The following is a 25,921-nucleotide window of genomic DNA, read 5'->3' as shown; positions in this document are numbered from 1 at the left end:
AAAATGGTGCCAAACGGTTGCAAATGTTCCCGTGAGAGGTTTGGCGGTCGAAACAGAAGGCTTTTTATCACAGGACAAGAAATCAGCCCTCAACAACGTCACCGGCAGAAAAAGATTTTTTTGAAAAAATCCCTAAGCCCCGGGGTCACAATTTCATCAAAATTTTGACTTTCGGCAATTCACTCAAAAATGTTGCCAAACGGATGCAAATGCTCCCCTAAGAGGTTTGGCGGTCGAAACAGAAGGCTTTTTACCAAAGGACAAGAAATCAGCCCTAAACAACGTCACCGGCAGAAAAAGATTTTTTTGAAAAAATCCCTAAGGCCCGGGGTCACAATTTCAGCAAAAATCTGACTTTCGGCAATTTGCTCAAAAATGGTGCCAAACGGTTGCAAATGTTCCCCTGAGACGTTTGGCGGTCGAAACAGAAGGCTTTTTATCACAGGAGAAGAAATCAGCCCTAAACAACTTCACCGGCAGAAAACGATTTTTTTGAAAAAATCCCTAAGCCCCGGGGTCACAATTTCAGCAAAAATCTGACTTTCGGCAATTCACTCAAAAATGGTGCCAAACGGTTGCAAATGTTCCCGTGAGAGGTTTGGCGGTCGAAACAGAAGGCTTTTTATCACAGGACAAGAAATCAGCCCTCAACAACTTCACCGGCAGAAAACGATTTTTTTGAAAAAATCCCTAAGCCCCGGGGTCACAATTTCAGCAAAAATCTGACTTTCGGCAATTTACTCAAAAATGGTGCCAAACGGTTGCAAATGTTCCCCTGAGACGTTTGGCGGTCGAAACAGAAGGCTTTTTATCACAGGACAAGAAATCAGCCCTCAACAACGTCACCGGCAGAAAAAGATTTTTTTGAAAAAATCCCTAAGCCCCGGGGTCACAATTTCAGCAAGATTTTGACTTTCGGCAATTTGCTCAAAAATGCTGCCAAACGGTTGCAAATGTTCCCCTGAGACGTTTGGCGGTCGAAACAGAAGGCTTTTTATCACAGGAGAAGAAATCAGCCCTAAACAACTTCACCGGCAGAAAACGATTTTTTTGAAAAAACCCCTAAGCCCCGGGGTCACAATTTCAGCAAAAATCTGACTTTCGGCAATTCACTCAAAAATGGTGCCAAACGGTTGCAAATGTTCCCGTGAGAGGTTTGGCGGTCGAAACAGAAGGCTTTTTACCACAGGACAAGAAATCAGCCCTCAACAACGTCACCGGCAGAAAAAGATTTTTTTGAAAAAATCCCTAAGCCCCGGGGTCACAATTTCATCAAAATTTTGACTTTCGGCAATTCACTCAAAAATGTTGCCAAACGGATGCAAATGCTCCCCTAAGAGGTTTGGCGGTCGAAACAGAAGGCTTTTTACCACAGGACAAGAAATCAGCCCTAAACAACGTCACCGGCAGAAAAAGATTTTTTTGAAAAAATCCCTAAGCCCCGGGGTCACAATTTCAGCAAAAATCTGACTTTCGGCAATTCACTCAAAAATGGTGCCAAACGGTTGCAAATGTTCCCGTGAGAGGTTTGGCGGTCGAAACAGAAGGCTTTTTACCACAGGACAAGAAATCAGCCCTAAACAACGTCACCGGCAGAAAACGATTTTTTTGAAAAAATCCCTAAGCCCCGGGGTCACAATTTCAGCAAAAATCTGACTTTCGGCAATTCACTCAAAAATGGTGCCAAACGGTTGCAAATGTTCCCGTGAGAGGTTTGGCGGTCGAAACATAAGGCTTTTTATCACAGGACAAGAAATCAGCCCTCAACAACGTCACCGGCAGAAAAAGATTTTTTTGAAAAAATCCCTAAGCCCCGGGGTCACAATTTCAGCAAAATTTTGACTTTCGGCCATTCACTCAAAAATGTTGCCAAACGGATGCAAATGCTCCCCTAAGAGGTTTGGCGGTCGAAACAGAAGGCTTTTTACCACAGGACAAGAAATCAGCCCTAAACAACGTCACCGGCAGAAAAAGATTTTTTTGAAAAAATCCCTAAGCCCCGGGGTCACAATTTCAGCAAAAATCTGACTTTCGGCAATTTACTCAAAAATGGTGCCAAACGGTTGCAAATGTTCCCCTGAGACGTTTGGCGGTCGAAACAGAAGGCTTTTTATCACAGGACAAGAAATCAGCCCTCAACAACGTCACCGGCAGAAAAAGATTTTTTTGAAAAAATCCCTAAGCCCCGGGGTCACAATTTCATCAAAATTTTGACTTTCGGCAATTCACTCAAAAATGTTGCCAAACGGATGCAAATGCTCCCCTAAGAGGTTTGGCGGTCGAAACAGAAGGCTTTTTACCACAGGACAAGAAATCAGCCCTAAACAACGTCACCGGCAGAAAAAGATTTTTTTGAAAAAATCCCTAAGGCCCGGGGTCACAATTTCAGCAAAAATCTGACTTTCGACAATTTGCTCAAAAATGGTGCCAAACGGTTGCAAATGTTCCCCTGAGACGTTTGGCGGTCGAAACAGAAGGCTTTTTATCACAGGAGAAGAAATCAGCCCTAAACAACTTCACCGGCAGAAAACTATTTTTTTGAAAAAACCCCTAAGCCCCGGGGTCACAATTTCAGCAAAAATCTGACTTTCGGCAATTCACTCAAAAATGGTGCCAAACGGTTGCAAATGTTCCCGTGAGAGGTTTGGCGGTCGAAACAGAAGGCTTTTTACCACAGGACAAGAAATCAGCCCTCAACAACGTCACCGGCAGAAAAAGATTTTTTTGAAAAAATCCCTAAGCCCCGGGGTCACAATTTCATCAAAATTTTGACTTTCGGCAATTCACTCAAAAATGTTGCCAAACGGATGCAAATGCTCCCCTAAGAGGTTTGGCGGTCGAAACAGAAGGCTTTTTACCACAGGACAAGAAATTTTGACTTTCGGCCATTCACTCAAAAATGTTGCCAAACGGATGCAAATGCTCCCCTAAGAGGTTTGGCGGTCGAAACAGAAGGCTTTTTACCACAGGACAAGAAATCAGCCCTAAACAACGTCACCGGCAGAAAAAGATTTTTTTGAAAAAATCCCTAAGCCCCGGGGTCACAATTTCAGCAAAATTTTGACTTTCGGCCATTCACTCAAAAATGTTGCCAAACGGATGCAAATGCTCCCCTAAGAGGTTTGGCGGTCGAAACAGAAGGCTTTTTACCACAGGACAAGAAATCAGCCCTAAACAACGTCACCGGCAGAAAAAGATTTTTTTGAAAAAATCCCTAAGCCCCGGGGTCACAATTTCAGCAAAAATCTGACTTTCGGCAATTTACTCAAAAATGGTGCCAAACGGTTGCAAATGTTCCCCTGAGACGTTTGGCGGTCGAAACAGAAGGCTTTTTATCACAGGACAAGAAATCAGCCCTAAACAACGTCACCGGCAGAAAAAGATTTTTTTGAAAAAATCCCTAAGCCCCGGGGTCACAATTTCAGCAAAAATCTGACTTTCGGCAATTTACTCAAAAATGGTGCCAAACGGTTGCAAATGTTCCCCTGAGACGTTTGGCGGTCGAAACAGAAGGCTTTTTATCACAGGACAAGAAATCAGCCCTCAACAACGTCACCGGCAGAAAAAGATTTTTTTGAAAAAATCCCTAAGCCCCGGGGTCACAATTTCAGCAAGATTTTGACTTTCGGCAATTTGCTCAAAAATGGTGCCAAACGGTTGCAAATGTTCCCCTGAGACGTTTGGCGGTCGAAACAGAAGGCTTTTTATCACAGGAGAAGAAATCAGCCCTAAACAACTTCACCGGCAGAAAACGATTTTTTTGAAAAAATCCCTAAGCCCTGGGGTCACAATTTCAGCAAAAATCTGACTTTCGGCAATTCACTCAAAAATGGTGCCAAACGGTTGCAAATGTTCCCGTGAGAGGTTTGGCGGTCGAAACAGAAGGCTTTTTATCACAGGACAAGAAATCAGCCCTCAACAACGTCACCGGCAGAAAAAGATTTTTTTGAAAAAATCCCTAAGCCCCGGGGTCACAATTTCATCAAAATTTTGACTTTCGGCCATTCACTCAAAAATGTTGCCAAACGGATGCAAATGCTCCCCTAAGAGGTTTGGCGGTCGAAACAGAAGGCTTTTTACCACAGGACAAGAAATCAGCCCTAAACAACGTCACCGGCAGAAAAAGATTTTTTTGAAAAAATCCCTAAGCCCCGGGGTCACAATTTCAGCAAAAATCTGACTTTCGGCAATTTGCTCAAAAATGGTGCCAAACGGTTCCAAATGTTCCCCTGAGACGTTTGGCGGTCGAAACAGAAGGCTTTTTATCACAGGAGAAGAAATCAGCCCTAAACAACTTCACCGGCAGAAAACGATTTTTTTGAAAAAATCCCTAAGCCCCGGGGTCACAATTTCAGCAAAAATCTGACTTTCGGCAATTCACTCAAAAATGGTGCCAAACGGTTGCAAATGTTCCCGTGAGAGGTTTGGCGGTCGAAACAGAAGGCTTTTTACCACAGGACAAGAAATCAGCCCTAAACAACGTCACCGGCAGAAAAAGATTTTTTTGAAAAAATCCCTAAGCCCCGGGGTCACAATTTCAGCAAAAATCTGACTTTCGGCAATTTACTCAAAAATGGTGCCAAACGGTTGCAAATGTTCCCCTGAGACGTTTGGCGGTCGAAACAGAAGGCTTTTTATCACAGGACAAGAAATCAGCCCTCAACAACGTCACCGGCAGAAAAAGATTTTTTTGAAAAAATCCCTAAGCCCCGGGGTCACAATTTCATCAAAATTTTGACTTTCGGCAATTCACTCAAAAATGTTGCCAAACGGATGCAAATGCTCCCCTAAGAGGTTTGGCGGTCGAAACAGAAGGCTTTTTACCACAGGACAAGAAATCAGCCCTAAACAACGTCACCGGCAGAAAAAGATTTTTTTGAAAAAATCCCTAAGCCCCGGGGTCACAATTTCAGCAAAAATCTGACTTTCGACAATTTGCTCAAAAATGGTGCCAAACGGTTGCAAATGTTCCCCTGAGACGTTTGGCGGTCGAAACAGAAGGCTTTTTATCACAGGAGAAGAAATCAGCCCTAAACAACTTCACCGGCAGAAAACGATTTTTTTGAAAAAATCCCTAAGCCCCGGGGTCACAATTTCAGCAAAAATCTGACTTTCGGCAATTCACTCAAAAATGGTGCCAAACGGTTGCAAATGTTCCCGTGAGAGGTTTGGCGGTCGAAACAGAAGGCTTTTTATCACAGGACAAGAAATCAGCCCTCAACAACGTCACCGGCAGAAAAAGATTTTTTTGAAAAAATCCCTAAGCCCCGGGGTCACAATTTCAGCAAAATTTTGACTTTTGGCCATTCACTCAAAAATGTTGCCAAACGGATGCAAATGCTCCCCTAAGAGGTTTGGCGGTCGAAACAGAAGGCTTTTTACCACAGGACAAGAAATCACCCCTAAACAACGTCACCGGCAGAAAAAGATTTTTTTGAAAAAATCCCTAAGCCCCGGGGTCACAATTTCAGCAAAAATCTGACTTTCGGCAATTTACTCAAAAATGGTGCCAAACGGTTGCAAATGTTCCCGTGAGAGGTTTGGCGGTCGAAACAGAAGGCTTTTTATCACAGGACAAGAAATCAGCCCTCAACAACGTCACCGGCAGAAAAAGATTTTTTTGAAAAAATCCCTAAGCCCCGGGGTCACAATTTCAGCAAGATTTTGACTTTCGGCAATTTGCTCAAAAATGGTGCCAAACGGTTGCAAATGTTCCCCTGAGACGTTTGGCGGTCGAAACAGAAGGCTTTTTATCACAGGAGAAGAAATCAGCCCTAAACAACTTCACCGGCAGAAAACGATTTTTTTGAAAAAATCCCTAAGCCCTGGGGTCACAATTTCAGCAAAAATCTGACTTTCGGCAATTCACTCAAAAATGGTGCCAAACGGTTGCAAATGTTCCCGTGAGAGGTTTGGCGGTCGAAACAGAAGGCTTTTTATCACAGGACAAGAAATCAGTCCTCAACAACGTCACCGGCAGAAAAAGATTTTTTTGAAAAAATCCCTAAGCCCCGGGGTCACAATTTCATCAAGATTTTGACTTTCGGCAATTTGCTCAAAAATGGTGCCAAACGGTTGCAAATGTTCCCCTGAGACGTTTGGCGGTCGAAACAGAAGGCTTTTTATCACAGGAGAAGAAATCAGCCCTAAACAACTTCACCGGCAGAAAACGATTTTTTTGAAAAAATCCCTAAGCCCCGGGGTCACAATTTCAGCAAAAATCTGACTTTCGGCAATTTGCTCAAAAATGGCGCCAAACGGTTGCAAATGTTCCCCTGAGAGGTTTGGCGGTCGAAACAGAAGGCTTTTTACCACAGGACAAGAAATCAGCCCTAAACAACGTCACCGGCAGAAAAAGATTTTTTTGAAAAAATCCCTAAGCCCCGGGGTCACAATTTCAGCAAAAATCTGACTTTCGGCAATTTGCTCAAAAATGGTGCCAAACGGTTGCAAATGTTCCCCTGAGACGTTTGGCGGTCGAAACAGAAGGCTTTTTATCACAGGAGAAGAAATCAGCCCTAAACAACTTCACCGGCAGAAAACGATTTTTTTGAAAAAATCCCTAAGCCCCGGGGTCACAATTTCAGCAAAAATCTGACTTTCGGCAATTCACTCAAAAATGGTGCCAAACGGTTGCAAATGTTCCCCTGAGACGTTTGGCGGTCGAAACAGAAGGCTTTTTATCACAGGACAAGAAATCAGCCCTCAACAACGTCACCGGCAGAACAAGATTTTTTTGAAAAAATCCCTAAGCCCCGGGGTCACAATTTCATCAAAATTTTGACTTTCGGCCATTCACTCAAAAATGTTGCCAAACGGATGCAAATGCACCCCTAAGAGGTTTGGCGGTCGAAACAGAAGGCTTTTTACCACAGGACAAGAAATCAGCCCTAAACAACGTCACCGGCAGAAAAAGATTTTTTTGAAAAAATCCCTAAGCCCCGGGGTCACAATTTCAGCAAAAATCTGACTTTCGGCAATTCACTCAAAAATGGTGCCAAACGGTTGCAAATGTTCCCGTGAGAGGTTTGGCGGTCGAAACAGAAGGCTTTTTATCACAGGACAAGAAATCAGTCCTCAACAACGTCACCGGCAGAAAAAGATTTTTTTGAAAAAATCCCTAAGCCCCGGGGTCACAGTTTCATCAAGATTTTGACTTTCGGCAATTTGCTCAAAAATGGTGCCAAACGGTTGCAAATGTTCCCCTGAGACGTTTGGCGGTCGAAACAGAAGGCTTTTTATCACAGGAGAAGAAATCAGCCCTAAACAACTTCACCGGCAGAAAACGATTTTTTTGAAAAAATCCCTAAGCCCCGGGGTCACAATTTCAGCAAAAATCTGACTTTCGGCAATTTGCTCAAAAATGGCGCCAAACGGTTGCAAATGTTCCCCTGAGAGGTTTGGCGGTCGAAACAGAAGGCTTTTTACCACAGGACAAGAAATCAGCCCTAAACAACGTCACCGGCAGAAAAAGATTTTTTTGAAAAAATCCCTAAGCCCCGGGGTCACAATTTCAGCAAAAATCTGACTTTCGGCAATTTGCTCAAAAATGGTGCCAAACGGTTGCAAATGTTCCCCTGAGACGTTTGGCGGTCGAAACAGAAGGCTTTTTATCACAGGAGAAGAAATCAGCCCTAAACAACTTCACCGGCAGAAAACGATTTTTTTGAAAAAATCCCTAAGCCCCGGGGTCACAATTTCAGCAAAAATCTGACTTTCGGCAATTCACTCAAAAATGGTGCCAAACGGTTGCAAATGTTCCCCTGAGACGTTTGGCGGTCGAAACAGAAGGCTTTTTATCACAGGACAAGAAATCAGCCCTCAACAACGTCACCGGCAGAACAAGATTTTTTTGAAAAAATCCCTAAGCCCCGGGGTCACAATTTCATCAAAATTTTGACTTTCGGCCATTCGCTCAAAAATGTTGCCAAACGGATGCAAATGCACCCCTAAGAGGTTTGGCGGTCGAAACAGAAGGCTTTTTACCACAGGACAAGAAATCAGCCCTAAACAACGTCACCGGCAGAAAAAGATTTTTTTGAAAAAATCCCTAAGCCCCGGGGTCACAATTTCAGCAAAAATCTGACTTTCGGCAATTTACTCAAAAATGGTGCCAAACGGTTGCAAATGTTCCCCTGAGAGGTTTGGCGGTCGAAACAGAAGGCTTTTTATCACAGGACAAGAAATCAGCCCTCAACAACGTCACCGGCAGAAAAAGATTTTTTTGAAAAAATCCCTAAGCCCCGGGGTCACAATTTCATCAAGATTTTGACTTTCGGCCATTCACTCAAAAATGTTGCCAAATGGTTGCAAATGCTCCCCTGAGAGGTTTGGCGGTCGAAACAGAAGGCTTTTTACCACAGGACAAGAAATCAGCCCTAAACAACGTCACTGGCAGACAAAGGTTTTTTTGAAAAAATCCCCAAGCCCCGGGGTCACAATGTCAGCAAAAATCTGACTTTCGGCCATTCACTCAAAAATGTTGCCAAACGGTTGCAAATGCTCCCCTGAGAGGTTTGGCGGTCGAAACAGAAGGCTTTTTATCACAGGACAAGAAATCAGCCCTAAACAACTTCACCGGCAGAAAAAGATTTTTTTGAAAAAATCCCTAAGGCCCGGGGTCACAATTTCAGCAAAAATCTGACTTTCGGCAATTTGCTCAAAAATGGTGCCAAACGGTTGCAAATGTTCCCCTGAGACGTTTGGCGGTCGAAACAGAAGGCTTTTTATCACAGGAGAAGAAATCAGCCCTAAACAACTTCACCGGCAGAAAACGATTTTCTGAAAAAATCCCTAAGCCCCGGGGTCACAATTTCAGCAAAAATCTGACTTTCGGTAATTCACTCAAAAATGGTGCCAAACGGTTGCAAATGTTCCCGTGAGAGGTTTGGCGGTCGAAACAGAAGGCTTTTTATCACAGGACAAGAAATCAGCCCTCAACAACGTCACCGGCAGAAAAAGATTTTTTTGAAAAAATCCCTAAGCCCCGGGGTCACAATTTCAGCAAAATTTTGACTTTCGGCCATTCACTCAAAAATGTTGCCAAACGGATGCAAATGCTCCCCTAAGAGGTTTGGCGGTCGAAACAGAAGGCTTTTTACCACAGGACAAGAAATCAGCCCTAAACAACGTCACCGGCAGAAAAAGATTTTTTTGAAAAAATCCCTAAGCCCCGGGGTCACAATTTCAGCAAAAATCTGACTTTCGGCAATTTACTCAAAAATGGTGCCAAACGGTTGCAAATGTTCCCCTGAGACGTTTGGCGGTCGAAACAGAAGGCTTTTTATCACAGGACAAGAAATCAGCCCTCAACAACGTCACCGGCAGGAAAAGATTTTTTTGAAAAAATCCCTAAGCCCCGGGGTCACAATTTCAGCAAGATTTTGACTTTCGGCAATTTGCTCAAAAATGGTGCCAAACGGTTGCAAATGTTCCCCTGAGACGTTTGGCGGTCGAAACAGAAGGCTTTTTATCACAGGAGAAGAAATCAGCCCTAAACAACTTCACCGGCAGAAAACGATTTTTTTGAAAAAATCCCTAAGCCCTGGGGTCACAATTTCAGCAAAAATCTGACTTTCGGCAATTCACTCAAAAATGGTGCCAAACGGTTGCAAATGTTCCCGTGAGAGGTTTGGCGGTCGAAACAGAAGGCTTTTTATCACAGGACAAGAAATCAGTCCTCAACAACGTCACCGGCAGAAAAAGATTTTTTTGAAAAAATCCCTAAGCCCCGGGGTCACAATTTCATCAAGATTTTGACTTTCGGCAATTTGCTCAAAAATGGTGCCAAACGGTTGCAAATGTTCCCCTGAGACGTTTGGCGGTCGAAACAGAAGGCTTTTTATCACAGGAGAAGAAATCAGCCCTAAACAACTTCACCGGCAGAAAACGATTTTTTTGAAAAAATCCCTAAGCCCCGGGGTCAGAATTTCAGCAAAAATCTGACTTTCGGCAATTTGCTCAAAAATGGCGCCAAACGGTTGCAAATGTTCCCCTGAGAGGTTTGGCGGTCGAAACAGAAGGCTTTTTACCACAGGACAAGAAATCAGCCCTAAACAACGTCACCGGCAGAAAAAGATTTTTTTGAAAAAATCCCTAAGCCCCGGGGTCACAATTTCAGCAAAAATCTGACTTTCGGCAATTTACTCAAAAATGGTGCCAAACGGTTGCAAATGTTCCCCTGAGACGTTTGGCGGTCGAAACAGAAGGCTTTTTATCACAGGAGAAGAAATCAGCCCTAAACAACTTCACCGGCAGAAAACGATTTTTTTGAAAAAATCCCTAAGCCCCGGGGTCACAATTTCAGCAAAAATCTGACTTTCGGCAATTCACTCAAAAATGGTGCCAAACGGTTGCAAATGTTCCCCTGAGACGTTTGGCGGTCGAAACAGAAGGCTTTTTATCACAGGACAAGAAATCAGCCCTCAACAACGTCACCGGCAGAACAAGATTTTTTTGAAAAAATCCCTAAGCCCCGGGGTCACAATTTCATCAAAATTTTGACTTTCGGCCATTCACTCAAAAATGTTGCCAAACGGATGCAAATGCACCCCTAAGAGGTTTGGCGGTCGAAACAGAAGGCTTTTTACCACAGGACAAGAAATCAGCCCTAAACAACGTCACCGGCAGAAAAAGATTTTTTTGAAAAAATCCCTAAGCCCCGGGGTCACAATTTCAGCAAAAATCTGACTTTCGGCAATTCACTCAAAAATGGTGCCAAACGGTTGCAAATGTTCCCGTGAGAGGTTTGGCGGTCGAAACAGAAGGCTTTTTATCACAGGACAAGAAATCAGTCCTCAACAACGTCACCGGCAGAAAAAGATTTTTTTGAAAAAATCCCTAAGCCCCGGGGTCACAATTTCATCAAGATTTTGACTTTCGGCAATTTGCTCAAAAATGGTGCCAAACGGTTGCAAATGTTCCCCTGAGACGTTTGGCGGTCGAAACAGAAGGCTTTTTATCACAGGAGAAGAAATCAGCCCTAAACAACTTCACCGGCAGAAAACGATTTTTTTGAAAAAATCCCTAAGCCCCGGGGTCACAATTTCAGCAAAAATCTGACTTTCGGCAATTTGCTCAAAAATGGCGCCAAACGGTTGCAAATGTTCCCCTGAGAGGTTTGGCGGTCGAAACAGAAGGCTTTTTACCACAGGACAAGAAATCAGCCCTAAACAACGTCACCGGCAGAACAAGATTTTTTTGAAAAAATCCCTAAGCCCCGGGGTCACAATTTCAGCAAAAATCTGACTTTCGGCAATTTGCTCAAAAATGGTGCCAAACGGTTGCAAATGTTCCCCTGAGACGTTTGGCGGTCGAAACAGAAGGCTTTTTATCACAGGAGAAGAAATCAGCCCTAAACAACTTCACCGGCAGAAAACGATTTTTTTGAAAAAATCCCTAAGCCCCGGGGTCACAATTTCAGCAAAAATCTGACTTTCGGCAATTCACTCAAAAATGGTGCCAAACGGTTGCAAATGTTCCCGTGAGAGGTTTGGCGGTCGAAACAGAAGGCTTTTTATCACAGGACAAGAAATCAGTCCTCAACAACGTCACCGGCAGAAAAAGATTTTTTTGAAAAAATCCCTAAGCCCCGGGGTCACAATTTCATCAAGATTTTGACTTTCGGCAATTTGCTCAAAAATGGTGCCAAACGGTTGCAAATGTTCCCCTGAGACGTTTGGCGGTCGAAACAGAAGGCTTTTTATCACAGGAGAAGAAATCAGCCCTAAACAACTTCACCGGCAGAAAACGATTTTTTTGAAAAAATCCCTAAGCCCCGGGGTCACAATTTCAGCAAAAATCTGACTTTCGGCAATTTGCTCAAAAATGGCGCCAAACGGTTGCAAATGTTCCCCTGAGAGGTTTGGCGGTCGAAACAGAAGGCTTTTTACCACAGGACAAGAAATCAGCCCTAAACAACGTCACCGGCAGAAAAAGATTTTTTTGAAAAAATCCCTAAGCCCCGGGGTCACAATTTCAGCAAAAATCTGACTTTCGGCAATTTGCTCAAAAATGGTGCCAAACGGTTGCAAATGTTCCCCTGAGACGTTTGGCGGTCGAAACAGAAGGCTTTTTATCACAGGAGAAGAAATCAGCCCTAAACAACTTCACCGGCAGAAAACGATTTTTTTGAAAAAATCCCTAAGCCCCGGGGTCACAATTTCAGCAAAAATCTGACTTTCGGCAATTCACTCAAAAATGGTGCCAAACGGTTGCAAATGTTCCCCTGAGACGTTTGGCGGTCGAAACAGAAGGCTTTTTATCACAGGACAAGAAATCAGCCCTCAACAACGTCACCGGCAGAACAAGATTTTTTTGAAAAAATCCCTAAGCCCCGGGGTCACAATTTCATCAAAATTTTGACTTTCGGCCATTCGCTCAAAAATGTTGCCAAACGGATGCAAATGCACCCCTAAGAGGTTTGGCGGTCGAAACAGAAGGCTTTTTACCACAGGACAAGAAATCAGCCCTAAACAACGTCACCGGCAGAAAAAGATTTTTTTGAAAAAATCCCTAAGCCCCGGGGTCACAATTTCAGCAAAAATCTGACTTTCGGCAATTTACTCAAAAATGGTGCCAAACGGTTGCAAATGTTCCCCTGAGAGGTTTGGCGGTCGAAACAGAAGGCTTTTTATCACAGGACAAGAAATCAGCCCTCAACAACGTCACCGGCAGAAAAAGATTTTTTTGAAAAAATCCCTAAGCCCCGGGGTCACAATTTCATCAAGATTTTGACTTTCGGCCATTCACTCAAAAATGTTGCCAAATGGTTGCAAATGCTCCCCTGAGAGGTTTGGCGGTCGAAACAGAAGGCTTTTTACCACAGGACAAGAAATCAGCCCTAAACAACGTCACTGGCAGACAAAGGTTTTTTTGAAAAAATCCCCAAGCCCCGGGGTCACAATGTCAGCAAAAATCTGACTTTCGGCCATTCACTCAAAAATGGTGCCAAACGGTTGCAAATGCTCCCCTGAGAGGTTTGGCGGTCGAAACAGAAGGCTTTTTACCACAGGACAAGAAATCAGCCCTAAACAACGTCACCGGCAGAAAAAGATTTTTTTGAAAAAATCCCTAAGCCCCGGGGTCACAATTTCAGCAAAAATCTGACTTTCGGCAATTTACTCAAAAATGGTGCCAAACGGTTGCAAATGTTCCCCTGAGAGGTTTGGCGGTCGAAACAGAAGGCTTTTTATCACAGGACAAGAAATCAGCCCTCAACAACGTCACCGGCAGAAAAAGATTTTTTTGAAAAAATCCCTAAGCCCCGGGGTCACAATTTCATCAAGATTTTGACTTTCGGCCATTCACTCAAAAATGTTGCCAAATGGTTGCAAATGCTCCCCTGAGAGGTTTGGCGGTCGAAACAGAAGGCTTTTTACCACAGGACAAGAAATCAGCCCTAAACAACGTCACTGGCAGACAAAGGTTTTTTTGAAAAAATCCCCAAGCCCCGGGGTCACAATGTCAGCAAAAATCTGACTTTCGGCCATTCACTCAAAAATGTTGCCAAACGGTTGCAAATGCTCCCCTGAGAGGTTTGGCGGTCGAAACAGAAGGCTTTTTATCACAGGACAAGAAATCAGCCCTAAACAACTTCACCGGCAGAAAAAGATTTTTTTGAAAAAATCCCTAAGGCCCGGGGTCACAATTTCAGCAAAAATCTGACTTTCGGCAATTTGCTCAAAAATGGTGCCAAACGGTTGCAAATGTTCCCCTGAGACGTTTGGCGGTCGAAACAGAAGGCTTTTTATCACAGGAGAAGAAATCAGCCCTAAACAACTTCACCGGCAGAAAACGATTTTCTGAAAAAATCCCTAAGCCCCGGGGTCACAATTTCAGCAAAAATCTGACTTTCGGTAATTCACTCAAAAATGGTGCCAAACGGTTGCAAATGTTCCCGTGAGAGGTTTGGCGGTCGAAACAGAAGGCTTTTTATCACAGGACAAGAAATCAGCCCTCAACAACGTCACCGGCAGAAAAAGATTTTTTTGAAAAAATCCCTAAGCCCCGGGGTCACAATTTCAGCAAAATTTTGACTTTCGGCCATTCACTCAAAAATGTTGCCAAACGGATGCAAATGCTCCCCTAAGAGGTTTGGCGGTCGAAACAGAAGGCTTTTTACCACAGGACAAGAAATCAGCCCTAAACAACGTCACCGGCAGAAAAAGATTTTTTTGAAAAAATCCCTAAGCCCCGGGGTCACAATTTCAGCAAAAATCTGACTTTCGGCAATTTACTCAAAAATGGTGCCAAACGGTTGCAAATGTTCCCCTGAGACGTTTGGCGGTCGAAACAGAAGGCTTTTTATCACAGGACAAGAAATCAGCCCTCAACAACGTCACCGGCAGGAAAAGATTTTTTTGAAAAAATCCCTAAGCCCCGGGGTCACAATTTCAGCAAGATTTTGACTTTCGGCAATTTGCTCAAAAATGGTGCCAAACGGTTGCAAATGTTCCCCTGAGACGTTTGGCGGTCGAAACAGAAGGCTTTTTATCACAGGAGAAGAAATCAGCCCTAAACAACTTCACCGGCAGAAAACGATTTTTTTGAAAAAATCCCTAAGCCCTGGGGTCACAATTTCAGCAAAAATCTGACTTTCGGCAATTCACTCAAAAATGGTGCCAAACGGTTGCAAATGTTCCCGTGAGAGGTTTGGCGGTCGAAACAGAAGGCTTTTTATCACAGGACAAGAAATCAGTCCTCAACAACGTCACCGGCAGAAAAAGATTTTTTTGAAAAAATCCCTAAGCCCCGGGGTCACAATTTCATCAAGATTTTGACTTTCGGCAATTTGCTCAAAAATGGTGCCAAACGGTTGCAAATGTTCCCCTGAGACGTTTGGCGGTCGAAACAGAAGGCTTTTTATCACAGGAGAAGAAATCAGCCCTAAACAACTTCACCGGCAGAAAACGATTTTTTTGAAAAAATCCCTAAGCCCCGGGGTCAGAATTTCAGCAAAAATCTGACTTTCGGCAATTTGCTCAAAAATGGCGCCAAACGGTTGCAAATGTTCCCCTGAGAGGTTTGGCGGTCGAAACAGAAGGCTTTTTACCACAGGACAAGAAATCAGCCCTAAACAACGTCACCGGCAGAAAAAGATTTTTTTGAAAAAATCCCTAAGCCCCGGGGTCACAATTTCAGCAAAAATCTGACTTTCGGCAATTTGCTCAAAAATGGTGCCAAACGGTTGCAAATGTTCCCCTGAGACGTTTGGCGGTCGAAACAGAAGGCTTTTTATCACAGGAGAAGAAATCAGCCCTAAACAACTTCACCGGCAGAAAACGATTTTTTTGAAAAAATCCCTAAGCCCCGGGGTCACAATTTCAGCAAAAATCTGACTTTCGGCAATTCACTCAAAAATGGTGCCAAACGGTTGCAAATGTTCCCCTTAGACGTTTGGCGGTCGAAACAGAAGGCTTTTTATCACAGGACAAGAAATCAGCCCTCAACAACGTCACCGGCAGAACAAGATTTTTTTGAAAAAATCCCTAAGCCCCGGGGTCACAATTTCATCAAAATTTTGACTTTCGGCCATTCACTCAAAAATGTTGCCAAACGGATGCAAATGCACCCCTAAGAGGTTTGGCGGTCGAAACAGAAGGCTTTTTACCACAGGACAAGAAATCAGCCCTAAACAACGTCACCGGCAGAAAAAGATTTTTTTGAAAAAATCCCTAAGCCCCGGGGTCACAATTTCAGCAAAAATCTGACTTTCGGCAATTCACTCAAAAATGGTGCCAAACGGTTGCAAATGTTCCCGTGAGAGGTTTGGCGGTCGAAACAGAAGGCTTTTTATCACAGGACAAGAAATCAGTCCTCAACAACGTCACCGGCAGAAAAAGATTTTTTTGAAAAAATCCCTAAGCCCCGGGGTCACAATTTCATCAAGATTTTGACTTTCGGCAATTTGCTCAAAAATGGTGCCAAACGGTTGCAAATGTTCCCCTGAGACGTTTGGCGGTCGAAACAGAAGGCTTTTTATCACAGGAGAAGAAATCAGCCCTAAACAACTTCACCGGCAGAAAACGATTTTTTTGAAAAAATCCCTAAGCCCCGGGGTCACAATTTCAGCAAAAATCTGACTTTCGGCAATTTGCTCAAAAATGGCGCCAAACGGTTGCAAATGTTCCCCTGAGAGGTTTGGCGGTCGAAACAGAAGGCTTTTTACCACAGGACAAGAAATCAGCCCTAAACAACGTCACCGGCAGAACAAGATTTTTTTGAAAAAATCCCTAAGCCCCGGGGTCACAATTTCAGCAAAAATCTGACTTTCGGCAATTTGCTCAAAAATGGTGCCAAACGGTTGCAAATGTTCCCCTGAGACGTTTGGCGGTCGAAACAGAAGGCTTTTTATCACAGGAGAAGAAATCAGCCCTAAACAACTTCACCGGCAGAAAACGATTTTTTTGAAAAAATCCCTAAGCCCCGGGGTCACAATTTCAGCAAAAATCTGACTTTCGGCAATTCACTCAAAAATGGTGCCAAACGGTTGCAAATGTTCCCGTGAGAGGTTTGGCGGTCGAAACAGAAGGCTTTTTATCACAGGACAAGAAATCAGTCCTCAACAACGTCACCGGCAGAAAAAGATTTTTTTGAAAAAATCCCTAAGCCCCGGGGTCACAATTTCATCAAGATTTTGACTTTCGGCAATTTGCTCAAAAATGGTGCCAAACGGTTGCAAATGTTCCCCTGAGACGTTTGGCGGTCGAAACAGAAGGCTTTTTATCACAGGAGAAGAAATCAGCCCTAAACAACTTCACCGGCAGAAAACGATTTTTTTGAAAAAATCCCTAAGCCCCGGGGTCACAATTTCAGCAAAAATCTGACTTTCGGCAATTTGCTCAAAAATGGCGCCAAACGGTTGCAAATGTTCCCCTGAGAGGTTTGGCGGTCGAAACAGAAGGCTTTTTACCACAGGACAAGAAATCAGCCCTAAACAACGTCACCGGCAGAAAAAGATTTTTTTGAAAAAATCCCTAAGCCCCGGGGTCACAATTTCAGCAAAAATCTGACTTTCGGCAATTTGCTCAAAAATGGTGCCAAACGGTTGCAAATGTTCCCCTGAGACGTTTGGCGGTCGAAACAGAAGGCTTTTTATCACAGGAGAAGAAATCAGCCCTAAACAACTTCACCGGCAGAAAACGATTTTTTTGAAAAAATCCCTAAGCCCCGGGGTCACAATTTCAGCAAAAATCTGACTTTCGGCAATTCACTCAAAAATGGTGCCAAACGGTTGCAAATGTTCCCCTGAGACGTTTGGCGGTCGAAACAGAAGGCTTTTTATCACAGGACAAGAAATCAGCCCTCAACAACGTCACCGGCAGAACAAGATTTTTTTGAAAAAATCCCTAAGCCCCGGGGTCACAATTTCATCAAAATTTTGACTTTCGGCCATTCGCTCAAAAATGTTGCCAAACGGATGCAAATGCACCCCTAAGAGGTTTGGCGGTCGAAACAGAAGGCTTTTTACCACAGGACAAGAAATCAGCCCTAAACAACGTCACCGGCAGAAAAAGATTTTTTTGAAAAAATCCCTAAGCCCCGGGGTCACAATTTCAGCAAAAATCTGACTTTCGACAATTTACTCAAAAATGGTGCCAAACGGTTGCAAATGTTCCCCTGAGAGGTTTGGCGGTCGAAACAGAAGGCTTTTTATCACAGGACAAGAAATCAGCCCTCAACAACGTCACCGGCAGAAAAAGATTTTTTTGAAAAAATCCCTAAGCCCCGGGGTCACAATTTCATCAAGATTTTGACTTTCGGCCATTCACTCAAAAATGTTGCCAAATGGTTGCAAATGCTCCCCTGAGAGGTTTGGCGGTCGAAACAGAAGGCTTTTTACCACAGGACAAGAAATCAGCCCTAAACAACGTCACTGGCAGACAAAGGTTTTTTTGAAAAAATCCCCAAGCCCCGGGGTCACAATGTCAGCAAAAATCTGACTTTCGGCCATTCACTCAAAAATGTTGCCAAACGGTTGCAAATGCTCCCCTGAGAGGTTTGGCGGTCGAAACAGAAGGCTTTTTATCACAGGACAAGAAATCAGCCCTAAACAACTTCACCGGCAGAAAAAGATTTTTTTGAAAAAATCCCTAAGGCCCGGGGTCACAATTTCAGCAAAAATCTGACTTTCGGCAATTTGCTCAAAAATGGTGCCAAACGGTTGCAAATGTTCCCCTGAGACGTTTGGCGGTCGAAACAGAAGGCTTTTTATCACAGGAGAAGAAATCAGCCCTAAACAACTTCACCGGCAGAAAACGATTTTCTGAAAAAATCCCTAAGCCCCGGGGTCACAATTTCATCAAAATTTTGACTTTCGGCAATTCACTCAAAAATGTTGCCAAACGGATGCAAATGCTCCCCTAAGAGGTTTGGCGGTCGAAACAGAAGGCTTTTTACGACAGGACAAGCAATCAGCCCTAAACAACGTCACTGGCAGAAAAAGATTTTTTTGAAAAAATCCCTAAGCCCCGGGGACACAATTTCAGCAAAAATCTGACTTTCGGCCATTCACTCAAAAATGTTGCCAAATGGTTGCAAATGCTCCCCTAATAGGTTTGGCGGTCGAAACCGAAGGCTTTTTATCACAGGACAAGAAATCAGCCCTCAACAACGTCACCGGCAGAAAAAGATTTTTTTGAAAAAATCCCTAAGCCCCGGGGTCACAATTTCATCAAAATTTTGACTTTCGGCAATTCACTCAAAAATGTTGCCAAACGGATGCAAATGCTCCCCTAAGAGGTTTGGCGGTCGAAACAGAAGGCTTTTTACCACAGGACAAGAAATCAGCCCTAAACAACGTCACCGGCAGAAAAAGATTTTTTTGAAAAAAATCCCTAAGGCCCGGGGTCACAATTTCAGCAAAAATCTGACTTTCGGCAATTTGCTCAAAAATGGTGCCAAACGGTTGCAAATGTTCCCCTGAGATGTTTGGCGGTCGAAACAGAAGGCTTTTTATCACAGGAGAAGAAATCAGCCCTAAACAACTTCACCGGCAGAAAACGATTTTTTTGAAAAAAAACCCTAAGCCCCGGGGTCACAATTTCAGTAAAAATCTGACTTTCGGCAATTCACTCAAAAATGGTGCCAAGCGGTTGCAAATGTTCCCCTGAGAGGTTTGGCGGTCGAAACAGAAGGCTTTTTATCACAGGACAAGAAATCAGCCCTCAACAACGTCACCGGCAGAACAAGATTTTTTTGAAAAAATCCCTAAGCCCCGGGGTCACAATTTCATCAAGATTTTGACTTTCGGCCATTCACTCAAAAATGTTGCCAAATGGTTGCAAATGCTCCCCTGAGAGGTTTGGCGGTCGAAACAGAAGGCTTTTTACCACAGGACAAGAAATCAGCCCTAAACAACGTCACTGGCAGACAAAGGTTTTTTTGAAAAAATCCCTAAGCCCCGGGGTCACAATGTCAGCAAAAATCTGACTTTCGGCCATTCACTCAAAAATGTTGCCAAACGGTTGCAAATGCTCCCCTGAGAGGTTTGGCGGTCGAAACAGAAGGCTTTTTATCACAGGACAAGAAATCAGCCCTAAACAACTTCACCGGCAGAAAAAGATTTTTTTGAAAAAATCCCTAAGGCCCGGGGTCACAATTTCAGCAAAAATCTGACTTTCGGCAATTTGCTCAAAAATGGTGCCAAACGGTTGCAAATGTTCCCCTGAGACGTTTGGCGGTCGAAACAGAAGGCTTTTTATCACAGGAGAAGAAATCAGCCCTAAACAACTTCACCGGCAGAAAACGATTTTTTTGAAAAAATCCCTAAGCCCCGGGGTCACAATTTCAGCAAAAATCTGACTTTAGGCAATTCACTCAAAAATGGTGCCAAACGGTTGCAAATGTTCCCGTGAGAGGTTTGGCGGTCGAAACAGAAGGCTTTTTATCACAGGACAAGAAATCAGCCCTCAACAACGTCACCGGCAGAAAAAGATTTTTTTGAAAAAATCCCTAAGCCCCGGGGTCACAATTTCATCAAAATTTTGACTTTCGGCCATTCACTCAAAAATGTTGCCAAACAGATGCAAATGCTCCCCTAAGAGGTTTGGCGGTCGAAACAGAAGGCTTTTTACCACAGGACAAGAAATCAGCCCTAAACAACGTCACCGGCAGAAAAAGATTTTTTTGAAAAAATCCCTAAGCCCCGGGGTCACAATTTCAGCAAAAATCTGACTTTCGGCAATTTACTCAAAAATGGTGCCAAACGGTTGCAAATGTTCCCCTGAGACGTTTGGCGCTCGAAACAGAAGGCTTTTTATCACAGGACAAGAAATCAGCCCTCAACAACGTCACCGGCAGAAAAAGATTTTTTTGAAAAAATCCTTAAGCCCCGGGGTCACAATTTCATCAAGATTTTGACTTTCGGCCATTCACTCAAAAATGTTGCCAAATGGTTGCAAATGCTCCCCTGAGAGGTTTGGCGGTCGAAACAGAAGGCTTTTTACCACAGGACAAGAAATCAGCCCTAAACAACGTCACGGGCAGAAAAAGATTTTTTTGAAAAAATCCCTAAGCCCCGGGGTCACAATTTCAGCAAAAATCTGACTTTCGGCAATTCACTCAAAAATGGTGCCAAACGGTTGCAAATGTTCCCCTGAGACATTTGGCGGTCGAAACAGAAGGCTTTTTATCACAGGACAAGAAATCAGCCCTCAACAACGTCACCGGCAGAAAAAGATTTTTTTGAAAAAATCCCTAATCCCCGGGGTCACAATTTCATCAAAATTGTGACTTTCGGCCATTCACTCAAAAATGTTGCCAAACGGTTGCAAATGCTCCCCTAAGAGGTTTGGCGGTCGAAACAGAAGGCTTTTTACCACAGGACAAGCAATCAGCCCTAAACAACGTCACTGGCAGACAAAGGTTTTTTTGAAAAAATCCCTAAGCCCCGGGGTCACAATTTCAGCAAAAATCTGACTTTCGGCAATTTACTCAAAAATGGTGCCAAACGGTTGCAAATGTTCCCCTAATAGGTTTGGCGGTCGAAACCGAAGGCTTTTTATCACAGGACAAGAAATCAGCCCTCAACAACGTCACCGGCAGAAAAAGATTTTTTTGAAAAAATCCCTAAGCCCCGGGGTCACAATTTCATCAAAATTTTGACTTTCGGCCATTCACTCAAAAATGTTGCCAAATGGATGCAAATGCTCCCCTGAGAGGTTTGGCGGTCGAAACAGAAGGCTTTTTACCACAGGACAAGAAATCAGCCCTAAACAACGTCACTGGCAGACAAAGATTTTTTTGAAAAAATCCCTAAGCCCCGGGGTCACAATTTCATCAAAATTTTGACTTTCGGCCATTCACTCAAAAATTTTGCCAAATGGTTGCAAATGCTCCCCTGAGAGGTTTGGCGGTCGAAACAGAAGGCTTTTTTTCCACAGGACAAGAAATCAGCCCTCAACAACGTCACTGGCAGAAAAAGATTATTTTGAAAAAATCCCCAAGCCCCGGGGTCACAATTTCATCAAAATTTTGACTTTCGGCCATTCACTCAAAAATGATGCCAAATGGTTGCAAATGCTCCCCTGAGAGGTTTGGCGGTCGAAACAGAAGGCTTTTTTTCCACAGGAAGGGAAATCAGCCCTAAACAACGTCACTGGCAGAAAAAGATTTTTTTGAAAAAATCCCCAAGCCCCGGGGTCACAATTTCATCAAAAATCTGACTTTCGGCAATTTGCTCAAAAATGGTGCCAAACGGTTGCAAATGCTCCCCTGAGAGGTTTGGCGGTCGAAACGGAAGTCTTTTTATCACAGGACAAGAAATCAGCCCTCAACAACGTCACCGGCAGAAAAAGATTTTTTTGAAAAAATCCCTAAGCCCCGGGGTCACAATTTCATCAAAATTTTGACTTTCGGCAATTCACTCAAAAATGTTGCCAAACCGTTGCAAATGCTCCCCTGAGAGGTTTGGCGGTCGAAACAGAAGGCTTTTTATCACAGGACAAGAAATCAGCCCTAAACAACTTCACCGGCAGAAAAAGATTTTTTTGAAAAAATCCCTAAGCCCCGGGGTCACAATTTCAGCAAAAATCTGACTTTCGGCAATTTACTCAAAAATGGTGCCAAACGGTTGCAAATGCTCCCCTGAGAGGTTTGGCGGTCGAAACAGAAGGCTTTTTATCAAAGGACAAGAAATCAGCCTTCAACAACGTCACCGGCAGAAAAAGATTTTTTTGAAAAAATCCCTAAGCCCCGGGGTCACAATTTCATCAAAATTTTGACTTTCGGCAATTCACTCAAAAATGTTGCCAAACGGATGCAAATGCTCCCCTAAGAGGTTTGGCGGTCGAAACAGAAGGCTTTTTACCACAGGACAAGAAATCAGCCCTAAACAACGTCACCGGCAGAAAAAGATTTTTTTGAAAAAATCCCTAAGGCCCGGGGTCACAATTTCAGCAAAAATCTGACTTTCGGCAATTTGCTCAAAAATGGTGCCAAACGGTTGCAAATGTTCCCCTGAGACGTTTGGCGGTCGAAACAGAAGGCTTTTTATCACAGGAGAAGAAATCAGCCCTAAACAACTTCACCGGCAGAAAACGATTTTTTTGAAAAAATCCCTAAGCCCCGGGGTCACAATTTCAGCAAAAATCTGACTTTAGGCAATTCACTCAAAAATGGTGCCAAACGGTTGCAAATGTTCCCGTGAGAGGTTTGGCGGTCGAAACAGAAGGCTTTTTATCACAGGACAAGAAATCAGCCCTCAACAACGTCACCGGCAGAAAAAGATTTTTTTGAAAAAATCCCTAAGCCCCGGGGTCACAATTTCATCAAAATTTTGACTTTCGGCCATTCACTCAAAAATGTTGCCAAACAGATGCAAATGCTCCCCTAAGAGGTTTGGCGGTCGAAACAGAAGGCTTTTTACCACAGGACAAGAAATCAGCCCTAAACAACGTCACCGGCAGAAAAAGATTTTTTTGAAAAAATCCCTAAGCCCCGGGGTCACAATTTCAGCAAAAATCTGACTTTCGGCAATTTACTCAAAAATGGTGCCAAACGGTTGCAAATGTTCCCCTGAGACGTTTGGCGGTCGAAACAGAAGGCTTTTTATCACAGGACAAGAAATCAGCCCTCAACAACGTCACCGGCAGAAAAAGATTTTTTTGAAAAAATCCTTAAGCCCCGGGGTCACAATTTCATCAAGATTTTGACTTTCGGCCATTCACTCAAAAATGTTGCCAAATGGTTGCAAATGCTCCCCTGAGAGGTTTGGCGGTCGAAACAGAAGGCTTTTTACCACAGGACAAGAAATCAGCCCTAAACAACGTCACGGGCAGAAAAAGATTTTTTTGAAAAAATCCCTAAGCCCCGGGGTCACAATTTCAGCAAAAATCTGACTTTCGGCAATTCACTCAAAAATGGTGCCAAACGGTTGCAAATGTTCCCCTGAGACATTTGGCGGTCGAAACAGAAGGCTTTTTATCACAGGACAAGAAATCAGCCCTCAACAACGTCACCGGCAGAAAAAGATTTTTTTGAAAAAATCCCTAATCCCCGGGGTCACAATTTCATCAAAATTGTGACTTTCGGCCATTCACTCAAAAATGTTGCCAAACGGTTGCAAATGCTCCCCTAAGAGGTTTGGCGGTCGAAACAGAAGGCTTTTTACCACAGGACAAGCAATCAGCCCTAAACAACGTCACTGGCAGACAAAGGTTTTTTTGAAAAAATCCCTAAGCCCCGGGGTCACAATTTCAGCAAAAATCTGACTTTCGGCAATTTACTCAAAAATGGTGCCAAACGGTTGCAAATGTTCCCCTAATAGGTTTGGCGGTCGAAACCGAAGGCTTTTTATCACAGGACAAGAAATCAGCCCTCAACAACGTCACCGGCAGAAAAAGATTTTTTTGAAAAAATCCCTAAGCCCCGGGGTCACAATTTCATCAAAATTTTGACTTTCGGCCATTCACTCAAAAATGTTGCCAAATGGATGCAAATGCTCCCCTGAGAGGTTTGGCGGTCGAAACAGAAGGCTTTTTACCACAGGACAAGAAATCAGCCCTAAACAACGTCACTGGCAGACAAAGATTTTTTTGAAAAAATCCCTAAGCCCCGGGGTCACAATTTCATCAAAATTTTGACTTTCGGCCATTCACTCAAAAATTTCGCCAAATGGTTGCAAATGCTCCCCTGAGAGGTTTGGCGGTCGAAACAGAAGGCTTTTTTTCCACAGGACAAGAAATCAGCCCTCAACAACGTCACTGGCAGAAAAAGATTATTTTGAAAAAATCCCCAAGCCCCGGGGTCACAATTTCATCAAAATTTTGACTTTCGGCCATTCACTCAAAAATGATGCCAAATGGTTGCAAATGCTCCCCTGAGAGGTTTGGCGGTCGAAACAGAAGGCTTTTTTTCCACAGGAAGGGAAATCAGCCCTAAACAACGTCACTGGCAGAAAAAGATTTTTTTGAAAAAATCCCCAAGCCCCGGGGTCACAATTTCATCAAAAATCTGACTTTCGGCAATTTGCTCAAAAATGGTGCCAAACGGTTGCAAATGCTCCCCTGAGAGGTTTGGCGGTCGAAACAGAAGGCTTTTTACCACAGGACAAGAAATCAGCCCTAAACAACGTCACCGGCAGAAAAAGATTTTTTTGAAAAAATCCCTAAGCCCCGGGGTCACAATTTCAGCAAAAATCTGACTTTCGGCAATTTACTCAAAAATGGTGCCAAACGGTTGCAAATGTTCCCCTGAGACGTTTGGCGGTCGAAACAGAAGGCTTTTTATCACAGGACAAGAAATCAGCCCTCAACAACGTCACCGGCAGAAAAAGATTTTTTTGAAAAAATCCTTAAGCCCCGGGGTCACAATTTCATCAAGATTTTGACTTTCGGCCATTCACTCAAAAATGTTGCCAAATGGTTGCAAATGCTCCCCTGAGAGGTTTGGCGGTCGAAACAGAAGGCTTTTTACCACAGGACAAGAAATCAGCCCTAAACAACGTCACGGGCAGAAAAAGATTTTTTTGAAAAAATCCCTAAGCCCCGGGGTCACAATTTCAGCAAAAATCTGACTTTCGGCAATTCACTCAAAAATGGTGCCAAACGGTTGCAAATGTTCCCCTGAGACATTTGGCGGTCGAAACAGAAGGCTTTTTATCACAGGACAAGAAATCAGCCCTCAACAACGTCACCGGCAGAAAAAGATTTTTTTGAAAAAATCCCTAATCCCCGGGGTCACAATTTCATCAAAATTGTGACTTTCGGCCATTCACTCAAAAATGTTGCCAAACGGTTGCAAATGCTCCCCTAAGAGGTTTGGCGGTCGAAACAGAAGGCTTTTTACCACAGGACAAGCAATCAGCCCTAAACAACGTCACTGGCAGACAAAGGTTTTTTTGAAAAAATCCCTAAGCCCCGGGGTCACAATTTCAGCAAAAATCTGACTTTCGGCAATTTACTCAAAAATGGTGCCAAACGGTTGCAAATGTTCCCCTAATAGGTTTGGCGGTCGAAACCGAAGGCTTTTTATCACAGGACAAGAAATCAGCCCTCAACAACGTCACCGGCAGAAAAAGATTTTTTTGAAAAAATCCCTAAGCCCCGGGGTCACAATTTCATCAAAATTTTGACTTTCGGCCATTCACTCAAAAATGTTGCCAAATGGATGCAAATGCTCCCCTGAGAGGTTTGGCGGTCGAAACAGAAGGCTTTTTACCACAGGACAAGAAATCAGCCCTAAACAACGTCACTGGCAGACAAAGATTTTTTTGAAAAAATCCCTAAGCCCCGGGGTCACAATTTCATCAAAATTTTGACTTTCGGCCATTCACTCAAAAATTTCGCCAAATGGTTGCAAATGCTCCCCTGAGAGGTTTGGCGGTCGAAACAGAAGGCTTTTTTTCCACAGGACAAGAAATCAGCCCTCAACAACGTCACTGGCAGAAAAAGATTATTTTGAAAAAATCCCCAAGCCCCGG

The sequence above is a fragment of the Podarcis muralis genome, chromosome 4 (assembly GCF_964188315.1).
Source record: "Podarcis muralis chromosome 4, rPodMur119.hap1.1, whole genome shotgun sequence".
NCBI classification, from domain to species: Eukaryota; Metazoa; Chordata; class Lepidosauria; order Squamata; family Lacertidae; genus Podarcis; species Podarcis muralis.
This window is presented reverse-complemented; position numbering follows the sequence as displayed.